We start from the raw sequence: 16,264 nt of genomic DNA, 5'->3' as shown, positions 1-16,264 counted from the left end.
GATGAACAACTTTAAAGCTTGCACTTAGACCCGATTCAACCTTCTTCTTCCTTATTTTGAGCTCTCTCACTCTAGAAAAACCCTCTCTCTCTAAAATTGAATGGATGAGGTTGATGTAGGTGGAAATGGAGTTAATGAGGCCCCAACAACTGGTTTAGGGCCTTAAAGTCGGACCCCATGTGATTTTACCAATTTACCCCTAAAATATCTAATTTTAAAAGGAAGTGAGCTGTCACAGCATATCGGCGCGGCGCGCCAGTCGCCCAGTCCAGATTCTGCCTTTTATTTAAAATATGAAACGAACACCTACTCAACCTATACCGTATTTACACATATGTACGATGAAATAATAGGGTCGTACAACTCTCCCCCACTTATTCGGATTGCGTCCTCGCAATCCAAGCCGCATGACAAGAGGGAAGATAAACCAACACGAACTCTTCGGGCTCCCAAGTAAACTCGGAACCTTTACTACGACGCCATTGAACTTTAAAGGTCCTAACCTCTTTATGTATCAACCTTTTGACCTTCTCATCGAGTATGGCAATCGGTTTCTCAATATACTCTAACTTATTATTTAGCTCAATCTCGTCTAATGGTACCCAAGATGAATCATCCGCGAGACACTTACGGAGATGGGAAATATGAAATGTATTATGGATCCTCGCAAGCTCTTCGGGTAATTCCAAACGATACGCAACTTCACCAACCCGAGCTAAAACCTTAAATGGTCCAATAAACCGAGGAGCTAACTTTCCCCATTTTCGAAATCGAATAATACCCTTCCATGGCGAAACCTTAAGCATCACCATGTCACCTTCTTGAAATTCGATTGTTCGTCTACGTTTGTCGGCATACGACTTTTGCCTATCTTGAGCCTTTTTCAAATGCTCTCGAATCATATCAATTTTGCTATTCGTCTATAAGACCAAATCAGGGATTTCCTTCTGTCCCACTTCACCCCAACAAATCGGGGTTCGACACCTACGCCCATAAAGCATCTCAAATGGCGGCATCCCGATACTAGTATGATAACTATTATTGTACGAGAATTTCACCAAAGGTAAGTGCTCGTCCCAACTACCACCAAAATCAATAATACACGCCCATAACATATCCTCCAAAGTTTGATTCGTACGTTCGGTTTGACAATCCGTTTGAGGATGATACGCCGTGCTCAATTTCAATTGTGTACCCATATCTTCATGAAACTTTTCCCAAAACCGAGATGTAAAACGAGTATCTCGATCCGAAATAATCGATATAGGAACTCCGTATCGAGAGATGACTTCCTTGATAAACAACTTAGCCAAGGTCTCCGACGATATCGCTTCCTTAATGGGAAGAAACAAAGCACTTTTCGTCAATCGATCAACTATCACCCAAATCGAATCAAATTGGGTTCTCGTCGTTTTAGGTAACTTTGTAATGAAATCCATGGTAATGTGCTCGCATTTCCATTTCGGGATTTCTAACGATTGTAACTTACCATATGGCTTTTGGTGCTCGGCCTTAACTTGCAAACACGTGACGCATTGCTCAACATACTTTACAACATCACGTTTCATGCCCGGCCACCAATAATCCTTCCTCAAATCAAGATACATCTTCGTTGCGCCTAGATGAATGGAATACTTTGACCTATGTGCTTCATCAAGTAGCACTTGTCGATACTCACCCATCTTAGGCACCCACACTCTTCTTAGAAAGGACAACAAACCACGCGAACCCATAGTAATGAATTCCGATTGCCCCACAATTCGCTCCGCATGCTTGTTGTGAAAGTAAGCCTCTATTTGAATCACACCAAGTTTTTCAAGAAAATCGTTAGTAATAATCATACGTAACAATCTCAATCGTAACGCCGGGTGATGACTCTTTCGACTTAACGCATCCGCGACCACATTCGCCTTGCCCGGATGATAAAGTATTTCACAATCATAATCTTTTACCACATCCATCCACCTACGTTGACGATAATTCAAATCTCGTTGATTAAAGAGATGTTTCAAGCTCTTGTGATCCGAATAAATCGTACTCTTAACACCATACAAGTAATGGCGTCAAATTTTCAACGCATGCACAACCGCCGCCAACTCAAGATCATGAGTCGGATATCTCGTCTCGTGTTCCTTTAATTGTCGAGAGGCATAAGCGATGACTTTACCCCTTTGCATAAGAACACACCCGAGTCCATTTAACGAAGCATCACAATAAACTGTCATGTCTTCCACACCTTCCGGCAACACTAACACTGGAGCTTGGCACAACTTCTCTTTTAACAATTGAAAAGCAATTTCTTGCTCGTTCTCCCAAGTAAATCTCGCGTTCTTCCTCGTCAATTTCATCAATGAAGAAGCGATCTTAGAAAAGTCTTGGATAAACCGGCGATAATAAATGGCCAATCCGAGAAAACTTCGGACTTCCGTAGGCGTAGTCGGTTGTCTCCAACTCTTCACCGTCTCTATCTTCCCCGGATCTACTTGAATACCATCTTCGTTCACAATATGGCCAAGGAATTGAACCTCCCTTAGCCAAAATTCACATTTGGAGAACTTAGCATACAACTTCTCCTTTCATAACGTCTTCAATACTTCGCGCAAATGACGTTCATGTTCGTTCATACTCTTCGAATAAACAAGTATATCATCGATGAACACAATTACCGACTTGTCCAACATAGGTTGGCACACTCGGTTCATAAGGTCCATGAATGCCGCCGGTGCATTCGTAAGTCCAAAAGGCAGTACCACAAATTCAAAATGCCCATAACGTGTTCGAAAAGCCGTTTTCTCAATATCTACCACACGGACCCGCATTTGGTGATAGCCGGACCGTAGGTCGATTTTAGAGAAATATGTTGCACCTTGGAGTTGGTCAAACAAATCGTCAATCCGAGGTAATGGATAACGATTCTTGATCGTCACTTTATTTAACTCCCAATAATCGATGCACATCCGCATACTTTCATCCTTCTTTTTCACGAATAAAATCGGAGCGCCCCATGGCGAAGCACTCGGTCGAATGAAACCCTTCTCAAGCAACTCTTGGGTTTGATTTAACAACTCTTGCATTTTCGTCGGCGCTAAACGATGAGGAGTTTTAGCAATGGGAGTAGCTCCCGGAACCAACTCAATGTGAAATTTAACTTGTCTTTCCGTCGGAACACCCGGTAAATCGTCCGAAAAAACGTCTTCGAATTCACTAACCACCGGAATTTCACGAATGGGTGGTGACTCATCACGAGTATCAATAACATGGGCAAGAAAGGCCATGCCACCACTATTGAGGAGACGACGTGCCCATGCAAAAGTGCATATCGGCACAAGTCTTCTACGCTTATCACCGTGAATAATTAACTCTCCCCCACTTGGGGTCTTCACACGAATAAATTTTTCATGGAATGCAATATCGGATCTATTATGATCGAGCCAATCCATACCCACAACAATATCAAAATCACCCAAGGTCATCGGAATGATATCTATCTTTAAGTTTTCGGCACCAAACACAATATCACAATTTTTACACACGTCGACCACTAGCACAGTCTTTCCGTCCGCTATTTCGACTTCTACCAGATGACTTAACTTAGCTAACGGTCTATTAAGTTTAGGCACAAATTTAGGAGACACAAACGATAAATTTTCACCTCTATCGAAAAGAATCCTTGCCGGATTAGAATTAACCATGAAAGTACCTGACACAACTTCGTTCGATTGTTTGGCTTCATCATTGGTCATCAAATAGTTGCGACCCCTAGCCGTACCCGCCGCCTTCTCTAATCGCTTCACATTATCGTTTTACAAATCGGGACACTCCGGCTTCTTATGCCCTTCTTTTCCGCAATTAAAACAAGTGACCTTGTTTCCGAAAGATGGTTTAGGACATTCACGAGCCATATGACCCGGTTGCCCACAATTGTAGCACGCATAAGAAAAACCCCCGGAAGCTCCCTTCTTCACGCTATTAAAACTCTCGGAACCCTTCTTGTTCTTGTTCTTCTTGTTTGAAAAGTTAGAATGACTAGAACCTTCAAACTTTCTTTTGAAAAACGTGAAATCGCTTTTTCTTGGAACATCCGGCTCAAAACCCCGAGCCAATTCAAATAACTCATCAAAAGACTTAGCCATACCCCGACTAATCTTGCCCTTGAACTCATCATTCAAAGTACGGTAGAAATCTTTCATTAGCTTGTGATCGTCACCCACATATTCCGGACAAAAATGAGTTTTTGCCAAAAAGGTAGACTTGAGTGTGACCAAGTCCATTGAACCTTGTTACAAATGGTGCAACTCGTCCCGGATTCTATCAAGATCGGAAGAAGTTCGGTATTCTCTAAAGAATTCCTTCTTAAACTCCTTCCATGTCAAGCTCATGCATTGCTCTTCACCATATAAATTGATTTTATCGTCCCACCACAACTTGGCTTCTTCCCTCAACATACTAGAACTATACCTCGCCTTCTTTTCGAGAGGACACTCCGCGGTACGGAAAGCCCCCTCGATATCGGAAATCCAACACGTGCTTTTCAACAGATCTCGTACCCCATTAAACATCGGGGGTTGAGCATCCTTGAAGTTATTGTAGTGGAAGTCCCGCCTCCCTTCGCCTCCTTCACCATAAGGATAAACATTTCTAGCGTCAAGTACCTCTTAAATAGTGTCCTTCATTCGTTCATTAATTAAATCAGTTATTTGTTCGTCAACCGATTCTTTGAAAACTTTCCTCACGCTAACAAGAAAATCCTCCTTGTAGTTCTTCAAGATAACCTCAACCTTGGCCGTGAATTCGGAGTCCTCGCTTGTACCTCCGATATCGTTATCGTGTCCGTTTCTCGTCTTCATTCTATAAAATGGAAAAGGTTAAATAAAGAACGAAAGGACATAACACGTAAGTATACCTGTACACCACGCCACCCCATCTTGCTCAACAATCATCGTACATTTCTTGTTTGATACGATTTGCATCCGTAATGTGATGCCCCATACAAAACCATCGTGTACGAATCATCAACAACAGGATCATTACAAGGTTAAGTACTATATGCGTTTTCAAAAAGAGTTTGCATTCAATAATAATGTGATGTCTAAACCAACATCGAATGTTTTACAGTCCAAAAGCATGCTTCACTAAGTAGAAGCAAATAATAAGTGTATGTGACCACAATGGTCGTTACAAGTCATAGTTCAAAAGTACTAAAGTTTGAATGCAAGGTAAAGTAGTTCATGCGATGACAACTCTAAGCAGCGGGTGTCTACAGCACGACTAGTACACAGCGGAAGCTAACCTCAAGCACCTGAGAAAAACATGCTTAAAAACTTCAACACAAAGGTTAGTGAGCTATAGTTTAATTATAACAGTATGTAAGGTAGGCCACGAGATTTCAGTGCTACAAAGAGCGTTTCAAAACAGTATGATAAAGTATATGTTAACCGTGGGCACTTGGTAACTAACTTAACGTTTATACCCCCTGAAAGTACACTTGGAAAGTGGGTATGTCTACGAATTATTAAACACCCGTTAAATGCTAGCGCTACTAGCCCGAGTGGGGATGTCAAACTCTATGGATCCATATCTAAGATTCGCGTTCATGGTTCAAAAACCAATGATTAAACGTTACCGAGCTAAAGGGAATGTTTATGCCGTTGTATAACCCACACATATATAAGTTTAAGTACTCATGCCTAGTATGTAAAACGTAAAATGCGCATGTATTCTCAGTTCCCAAAGTAAGTTAAAGTAAAAAGGGAATGCTATAACTCACAATGATAATGTAGTCGTAAAGTCGGTTCGAAAAAGGTGTGCAAGTAATCGGTCCGAAAGTCCTCAACCTAAGGCAAATAGTACTAAGTCAGTAAATCGTCTTAATAGGTTTAAAAGTATGTAAATAAGGTCTTAAGGGTCATCATCATTCATCATTTAACAAAAGGTGTAAAGTAGGTTTCGTTTATGAAAGTAGTTTAAAACAAAGGCTGAATTCAGTCAGTCACCACGGCCTCTACCCTTACTGAATTAAGGTGAGACCAGTGGCCATGGCTCCGTATATGAGTCCCTTAAGTGTGGTAAAATTTACAGAAACGAACTCGTCTTCGTTTGACCGTGGCGACGGTCTAAGTGCGAGTAGGTCAGAAATTTCTGCACAACGTTAAAGGACATAGTGACGATCGGAGGGCCATAAATCCTAAACCGTAACTCGGATTAAGATGAGTCCTATATGAAAAGTTATATACTCGAAAATATCTATCTAAAAATCATGGTTAGAACAGCCCAGGTCTGCTGGTCTGTTACAGAAACAGCAGGTCAGTAGGTTTTGGACAGAAACAGTAAGTTTAAGTGAGTTCCGGTGGTCTTGGTGCTTGATGTTCATCATGGTTCTCATCCTTGATGCATATAGCTTCAAGTGTACAACTCATTGATGTATCTACATCATCTTAGTCAAGTCTTGACCATCATAACCCTAGTGCAAGTCTAAGACATGAAGCACAACTCACTTAAGAGTTGCATGTAGTTTGATGAACTAAAGTTACATCAAAGTCTTAGGTTTGACACTTACATGAACTATAATAGAAATATTGAACTCTAAACTTGAAAATAAACTAACTAATCAAGATCTTAAAATGTAGAACATAGTTCTTAGTTAGATCTTGAAGATCCAAGACTCAAAAGTCTAGATCTAACATAAGTGTACAAAGTTATATTTAAAGAAAACTTATTTATATGTTCTTGAACTTTCAAGTTAACTTTTAGTTCAAGATTAATGAGATCAAAGTTAACTAGTAACATTTGACCAATAATAACATAAATCATGAAATTAAAGTGCAAGTAAATGAAGTAAATAGCTAAGTAAACAAGTAATTAAGTTCATGGTTTGCATACTTTAAAGATTCAAGCCTAAGCTTGATCTTTAAGGAAAGTAAACTTTAAAGTTTATTTCATGAATCACAAGTATGCTTTCAACACATGAACTTACAAACTTTTGAAACAATAAAAGTAGAATCATAAGCTAGTAAGTTTATGTTCTTGTGTTCTTGATAAATACAAGATATTATGAAGAATCAAACTAGTAAGTTTGATCTTGTAACTAGTAAAGAATAACTAACAATTACATGTAACAACTAACAACAACAAGTAATCAACTACAAGTAACAAAGATGATGATGTTTGTGGGTGAAAAGGCCACAGTTTTCATCAAGTAAAAAGAGGAAGAACAAGTTGTTTAAACACTTACAAGAAGAGAGAAAAGTGAGAGAGAATGAAGTGCAAGTTTGAGAGTGTTTTGGAAAATGAGAGAATAAGTGAACAAGTAAGTAGAAGTAATAAAAAAAAATGCAATAAAACTCCCTCTTCAAAGGGGTGGCCGACGGTTTGGTGTCAAAAAGAGGGAAGAGGATTGTCCAAAAGTTCATGCATGGTAAAGCTTAATAAAGATGGATATTAGGGTTGATTTCATGGGGATTACATGCAACTAGATTCCAAAAGCCTTAACCAACTAGTTACACTCCAAATAATACTTACACTTTGAAAGACATGGGCTAAGTAGTTCATTAAGATGTAGGGTGGGCTCATGAGTCTTATTTCATGAGTCCATTAACTTTAAACAAGCGCAAGTCCAATTAATAACAAGTTAATCCAAATAAAGCCCAAGTAATTAACTAAAAACCTTAGTTAATTAAAATGAATAATAAAACTAATTATGAATTTAAATAATATCTAAAAATATTATTCGTTAAAGTTCCGGGTGTCACAAGGACGTTTCGGGCAATTAAAGTCAAGTTCGGGCAATCATGGCAACATGTAAATTTAATAACATACATTCGTTTTGTCACACGTATTAATAATAACAATTATTAATAAATAAATGTTGGAAATTCTAGGGTCGTTACACGTAACAACGGTAGCTAATCGTTGTTACGCGTGCACGTCACATTAACTCGCTAGTACCACGTCTATCTAGCTTGATGATTGCTAAAACAACACAAAGCAATTAGTGCATGGTTAATTTACATAAACACTAGCACTAACAATTCCCTTTCTGACCCAAAGTCCTACAAGTCCCTCATAAAGCGTACACACAGAAAAGTCTAAGTCTAATCACCTATCTCAAGTCGCCTAAATACCTTAGACCATGCTCTGATACCACTTGTAACAACCCCAAACCAAAACACAAACGAACCCGCGGAAAATATCAAAATAAAAACAAAATTTGTTTGTTCAGCATCTGGCGCGGCGCGCCAGACCCCCGCGCGGCGCGCCTAACTGGTCTGTCCCAAAAGTCTTGAAATGCGAAAAAGATTGGCCACTTCCCGACATAATTAGACAAAACGCTTTTAACAACATATTCCAATATGTAAAACTAACACATTCCATTAATAAAAATGAGTTTTTGGAAGCGGGGCCTACATCGGCCGTTTTACAAGTTTAATACAAAATATGAGTTTCGACCATCAAAAGTTTAAGTACCAAACTACACTACGAGCATGGTGTTTGGGATTAAACTACCCAAGTCTCGGTCAAACTCCAAAAGCTAATATCTCCAAAAGCGTTCCCTAACAACAACGGGATCTTTAATCCAAGATGATGCCCTTACCCTTGTCCACAACCGAACCTATAAAAAGGTAAACAACGAGAGGGTAAGCTAACGCTTAGTGAATGCAATAATTATACACAAATATATAATATACCTACTTGAAATCACTTACACAAACACCGCATACATGCCAGCAACCCAATTAGCTTATAATCTCGAATACGAGCTAGAAATCTCCAATACCACAAGCTAGCATAGAAACGCATATAAATATAACTCGAATAATATAATATGCTTACACTTACAACACAATAACCAAGGTTAACCAATCGTACAAGGGAATGGCGCCCGCGAAAGGCCGTCGGAGTTCACAACATCCATTAGTGTACTTAGCACCTCGTATCACTAACCCCCGGGTGGCATCTTAACACCTTGATACTTCACCCTCGGGTGGCGTCTTAACACCTTGACACTTGACCCTTTATTATTTTACGGAGTGGTGTCTTAACACCTCGACACTACACCCCTAGGTGGCATCTTAACACCTCGATGCTTCACCCCGAGTGGCATCTTAACACCTCGATGCTTCACTCATCACGTGAAACGTGGTGTCTTAGCACCTCGACACTACAAATTTCATGCTACAACAAATAGATACATTATATACCTACACATATAATTATTCCACTCACCTTACGCCTTCGGTGAATCGATAACCAAGATTGAAACTTCAAGGTAACGCACCTATTACAAAGTACATATAATCATTCATTCATTCAAGTTGGTCAAACTCACACACTCACTATTAGTAGGTCATTTTGACCCATTTGAACACTTAACCCTAAAATTGGATCAACTCACACCAAAACCCTAATATTAGCCAAGATAGGTTTAAAACACATTTCAACACAAGGTTTATGCATTAATCACAAACATTAACTAACTTAGGTCCATTTTGACCCATTTGACCAATTTAAAGTCAACACACCCATTTTGGGTCATTCACTAACCCACACAACACCCATTTACATACATATTGGTGTGCTAGCAATTTACTAACTAATTAAGTTCAGAAACATCAATTTAACACTTTGAAAACCCTAGTTAGTCACCTTTGGGTCTACATGACCCAATTCCACCCAAAAACCCCTAATTCACTAACAAATGGGTTTTATGTGCAACACTACCCAAACCCTAACCCTTAATACAATTAAACAAGGAAGTTAAGATTAGAGCATACCACTACTACCAAAACGAAGCTAGAGGATAGATGAACAACTTTAAAGCTTGCACTTAGACCCGATTCAACCTTCTTCTTCCTTATTTTGAGCTCTCTCACTGTAGAAAAACCCTCTCTCTCTCTAAAATTGAATGGATGAGGTTGATGTAGGTGGAAATGGAGTTAATGAGGCCCCACCAACTGGTTTAGGGCCTTAAAGTCAGACCCTATGTGACTTTACCAATTTACCCCCAAAATATCTAATTTTAAAAGGAAGTGAGCTGTCACAGCATATCGGCGCGGCGCGCCAGTCGCCCAGTCCAGATTCTGCCTTTTATTTAAAATATGAAACGAACACCTACTCAACCCATACCGTATTTACACATATGTACGATGAAATAATAGGGTCTTACAACTCTCCCCCACTTATTCGGATTGCGTCCTCACAATCCAAGCCGCATGACAAGAGGGAAGATAAACCAACACGAACTCTTCGGGCTCCCAAGTAAACTCGGAACCTTTACTACGACGCCATTGAATTTTAAAGGTCCTAACCTCTTTATGTCTCAACCTTTTGACCTTCTCATCGAGTATGGCAATCGGTTCCTCAATATACTCTAAGTTATTATTTAGCTCAATCTCGTCTAATGGTACCCAAGATGAATCATCCGCGAGACACTTACGGAGATGGGAAATATGAAATGTATTATGGATCCCCGCAAGCTCTTCGGGTAATTCCAAACGATGCGTGACTTCACCAACCCGAGCTAAAACCTTAAATGGTCCAATAAACCGAGGAGCTAACTTTCCCCATTTTCGAAATCGAATAATACCCTTCCATGGCGAAACCTTAAGCATCACCATGTCACCTTCTTGAAATTCGATCGTTCGTCTACGTTTGTCGGCATACGACTTTTGCCTATCTTGAGCCTTTTTCAAATGCTCTCGAATCATATCAATTTTGCTATTCGTCTATAAGACCAAATTGGTACTCCCGATTTCCTTCTGTCCCACTTCACCCCAACAAATCGGGGTTCGACACCTATGCCCATAAAGCATCTCATATGGCGGCATCCCGATACTAGTATGATAACTATTATTGTACGAGAATTCCACCAAAGGTAAGTGCTCGTCCCAACTACCACCAAAATCAATAATACACGCCCGTAACATATCCTCCAAAGTTTGATTCGTACGTTCGGTTTGACCGTCCGTTTGAGGATGATACGCCGTGCTCAATTTCAATTGTGTACCCATATCTTCATGAAACTTTTCCCAAAACCGAGATGTAAAACGAGTATCTCGATCCGAAATAATCGATATAGGAACTCCGTGTCGAGAGATGACTTCCTTGATAAACAACTTAGCCAAGGTCTCCGACGATATCACTTCCTTAATGGGAAGAAACAAAGCACTTTTCGTCAATCGATCAACTATCACCCAAATCGAATCAAATTAGGTTCTCGCCATTTTAGGTAACTTTGTAATGAAATCCATGGTAATGTGCTCCCATTTCCATTTCGGGATTTCTAACGGTTGTAACTTACCATACGGCTTTTGGTGCTCAGCCTTAACTTGCAAACACGTGACGCATTACTCAACATACTTTACAACATCACGTTTCATGCCCGGCCACCAATAATCCTTCCTCAAATCAAGATACATCTTCGTTGCGCTCAGTTGAATGGAATACTTTGACCTATGCGCTTCATCAAGTAGCACTTGTCGATACTCACCCATCTTAGGCACCCACACTCTTCCTTGAAAGGACAACAAACCACGTGAACCCATAGTAATGAATTCCGATTGCCCCACAATTCGCTCCGCATGCTTGTTGTGAAAGTAAGCCTCTATTTGAATCACACCAAGTTTATCAAGAAAATCATTAGTAATAATCATACGTAACAATCCTAATCGTAACGCCGAGTGATGACTCTTTCGACTTAACGCATCCGCGACCACATTCGCCTTGCCCGGATGATAAAGTATTTCAAAATCATAATCTTTTACCACATCCATCCACCTACATTGACGATAATTCAAATCTCGTTGATTAAAGAGATGTTTCAAGCTTTTATGATCCGAATAAATCGTACTTTTAACACCATACAAGTAATGGCGCCAAATTTTCAACGCATGCACAACCGCCGCCAACTCAAGATCATGAGTCAGATATCTCGTCTCGTGTTCCTTTAATTGTCGAGAGGCATAAGCGATGACTTTACCCCTTTGCATAAGAACACACCCGAGTCCATTTAACGAAGCATCACAATAAACCATCATGTCTTCCACACCTTCTGGCAACACTAACACCGGAGCATGGCACAACTTCTCTTTTAACAATTGAAAAGCAATTTCTTGCTCGTTCTCCCAAGTAAATCTCGCGTTCTTCCTCGTCAATTTGATCAATGAAGAAGCAATCTTAGAAAAGCCTTGGATAAACCGACGATAATAAGCAGACAATCCGAGAAAACTTCGGACTTTCGTAGGCGTAGTCAGTTGTCTCCAACTCTTCACCGTCTCTATCTTCCCCGGATCTACTTGAATACCATCTTCGTTCACAATATGGCCAAGGAATTGAACATCCCTTAGCCAAAATTCACATTTGGAGAACTTAGAATACAACTTCTCCTTTCGTAACGTCTTCAATACTTCACGCAAATGACGTTCATGTTCATTCATACTCTTCGAATAAACAAGTATATCATCGATGAACACAATTACCGACTTGTCCAACATAGGTTGGCACACTCGGTTCATAAGGTCCATGAATGACGCCGGTGAATTCGTAAGTCCAAAAGGCATTACCACAAATTCAAAATGCCCATAACGTGTTCGAAAAGCCGTTTTCTCAATATCTTCCTCACAGACCCGCATTTGGTGATAGCCGGACCGTAGGTCGATTTTAGAGAAATACGTTGCACCTTGGAGTTGGTCAAACAAATCGTCAATCCGAGGTAATGGATAACGATTCTTGATCGTCACTTTATTTAACTCCCGATAATCGATGCACATCCGCATACTTCCATCCTTCTTTTTCACAAATAAAACCGGAGCGCCCCATGGCGAAGCACTCGGTCGAATGAAACCCTTCTCAAGAAACTCTTGGGTTAGATTTAACAACTCTTGCATTTCCGTCGGCGCTAAACCATAAGGAGTTTTAGCAATGGGAGTAGCTCCCGGAACCAACTCAATGCGAAATTCAACTTGTCTTTCCGCCGGAACACCCGGTAACTCGTCTGGAAAAACGTCTTCGAATTCACTAACCACCGGAATTTCACGAATGGGTGGTGACTCATCATGAGTATCAATAACATGGGCAAGAAAAGCCATGCCACCACTATCGAGGAGACGACGTGCCCGTGCAAAAGTGCATTTTGGCACAAGTCTTCTACGCTTATCACGGTGAATAATTAACTCTCCCCCACTTGGGGTCTTCACACGAATAAATTTATATGGCATGCAATATCGGATCTATTATGATCGAGCCAATCCATACCCACAACAATATCAAAATCGCCCAAGGTCATCGGAATGATATCTATCTTAAAGTTTTTGGCACCAAACACAATATCACAATTTTTACACACGTCGACCACTAGCACCGTCTTGCCGTCCGCTATTTCGACTTCTACCGGACGACTTAACTTAGCTAACGGTCTATTAAGTTTAGGCACAAATTTAGGAGACACAAACGACAAATTTGCACCGCTATCGAAAAGAATCCTTGCCGGATTAGAATTAACCATGAAAGTACCTGAGACAACTTCGTTCGATTTTTTGGCTTCATCATTGGTCATCAAATAGTTGTGACCCCTAGCCGTACCCGCTGCCATCTCTAATGGCTTCACATTATCGTTTCGGAAATCGGGACACTCCGGCTTCTTATGCCCTTCTTTTCCGCAGTTAAAACAAGTGACCTTGTTTTCGAAAGATGGTTTAGGACATTCACGAGCCATATGACCCGATTGCCCACAATTGTAGCACGCATAAGAAAAACCCTCGGAAGCTCCCTTCTTCACGCTATTAACACTCTCGGAACCCTTCTTATTCTTGTTCTTCTTGTTTGAAAAGTTAGAATGACTAGAACCTTCAAACTTTCTTTTGAAAATGTGAAATCGCTTTTTCTTGGAACATCCGGCTCAAAACCCCGAGCCAATTCAAATAACTCATCAAAAGACTTAGCCATACCCCGACTAATCTTGCCCTTGAACTCATCATTCAAAGTACAGTAGAAATCTTTCATTAGCTTGTGATCGTCACCCACATATTCCGGACAAAAACGAGTTTAGCCAAAAAGGTAGACTTGAGTGTGACCAAGTCCATTGAACCTTGTTGCAAATGGTGCAACTCGTCCCGGATTCTATCAAGATCGGAAGAAGTTCGGTATTCTCTAAAGAATTCCTTCTTAAACTCCTCCCATGTCATGCTCATGCATTGTTCTTCACGATATAAATTGATTTTATCGTCCCACCAAAACTTGGCTTCTTCCCTCAACATACTAGAACTATACCTCGCCTTCTTTTCGGGAGGACACTCCGCGGTACGGAAAGCCACCTCGATATCGGAAACCCAACACGTGCTTTTCAACGGATCTCGCACCCCATTAAACATCGGGGGTTGAGCATCCTTGACGTTCTTGTAGTGGAAGTCCCGCCTCCCTTCGCCTCCTTCACTACGAGGATAAACATTTCTAGCGTCAAGTACCTCTTTGACAGTGGCCTTCATTCGTTCATTAATTAAATCGGTTATTTGTTCATCAACCGATTCTTTGAAAACTTTCCTCACGCTAACAAGAAAATCCTCCTTGTAGTTCTTCAAGATGGCCTCAACCTTGGCCGTGAATTCGGAGTCCTCGCTTGTACCTCCGATATCGTTATCGTGTCCTTTTCTCGTCTTCATTCTATAAAACGGAAAAGGTTAAACAAAGAACGAAAGGACATAACACGTAAGTATACCTATACACCACGCCACCCCATCTTGCTCAACAATCATCGTACATTGCTTGTTTGATACGATTTGCATCCGTAACAACGGTAGCTAATCGTTGTTACGCGAGCACGTCACATTAACTCACTAGTACCACGTCTATCTCGCTTGATGATTGCTAAAACAACACAAAGCAATTAGTGCATGGCTAATTTACATAAACACTAGCACTAACAATTCCCTTTCCGACCCAAAGTCCTACAAGTCCCGCATAAAGCGTACACACAGAAAAGTCTAAGTGTAGGCACCTATCTCAAGTCGCCCAAATCCCATAGACCATGCTCTGATACCACTTGTAACAAACCCAAACCAAAACACAAACGAACCCGCGGAAAATATCAAAATAAGAAAAAAATTTGTTTATTCAGCATCTGGCGCGGCGCACCAGAGCCCCGCGCGGCGCGCCAAACTGGTGTGTCCCAAAAGTCTTGAAATGCGAAAGAGATTGGCCACTTCCCGACATAATTAGATAAAACGATTTTAACAACATATTCCAATATGTAAAACTAACACAATCCATTAATAAAAATGAGTTTTCGGAAGCGGGACCCACATCGGCCGTTTTACAAGTTTAATACAAAATATGAGTTTCGACCATCAAAAGTTTAAGTATCAAACTACACTACGAGCATGGTGTTTGGGATTAAACTACCCAAGTCTCTGTCAAACTCCAAAAGCTAATATCTCCAAAAGCGTTCCCTAACAACAACGGGATCTTTAATCCAAGATGATGCCCTTACCCTTGTTCACAACGGAACCTATAAAAAGGTAAACAACGAGAGGGTAAGCTAACGCTTAGTGAATGCAATAATTATACACATACATATATAATATACCTACTTGCAATCACTTACACAAACACCGCATACATGCTAGCAACCCAATTAGCTTATAATCTCGAATACGAGCTAGAAATCTCCAATACCACAAGCTAGCATAGCAACGCATATAAATATAACTCGAATAATATAATATGCTTACACTTACAACACAATAACCATGGTTAACCAATCGTACAAGGGAATGGCGCCCGCGAAATGCCATCGGAGTTCACAACATCCATTAGTATACTTAGCACCTCGTATCACTAACCCCCGGGTGGCATCTTAACACCTCGATACTTCACCCTCGGGTGGCATCTTAACACCTTGACACTTAACCCTTTATTATTTTACGGAGTGATGTCTTAACACCTCGACACTACACCCCTAGGTGGCATCTTAACACCTCGATGCTTCACCCCGAGTGGCATCTTAACACCTCGATGCTTCACTCATCACGTGAAACGTGGTGTCTTAGCTCCTCGACACTACAAATTTCATGCTACAACAAATAGATACATTATATACCTACACGTATAATTATTCCACTCACCTTACGCCTTCGGTGAATCGATAACCAAGCTTGAAACTTCAAGGTAACGCACCTATTACAAAGTACATATAATCATTCATTCATTCAAGTTGGTCAAACTCACACACTCACCATTACTAGGTCATTTTGACCCATTTGGACACTTAACCCTA

Source organism: Rutidosis leptorrhynchoides, chromosome 5 (assembly GCF_046630445.1).
Source record: "Rutidosis leptorrhynchoides isolate AG116_Rl617_1_P2 chromosome 5, CSIRO_AGI_Rlap_v1, whole genome shotgun sequence".
Classification (NCBI taxonomy): Eukaryota; Viridiplantae; Streptophyta; class Magnoliopsida; order Asterales; family Asteraceae; genus Rutidosis; species Rutidosis leptorrhynchoides.
The sequence above is the reverse complement of the archived record's forward strand: the minus strand, read 5'-3'. Positions refer to the sequence as shown.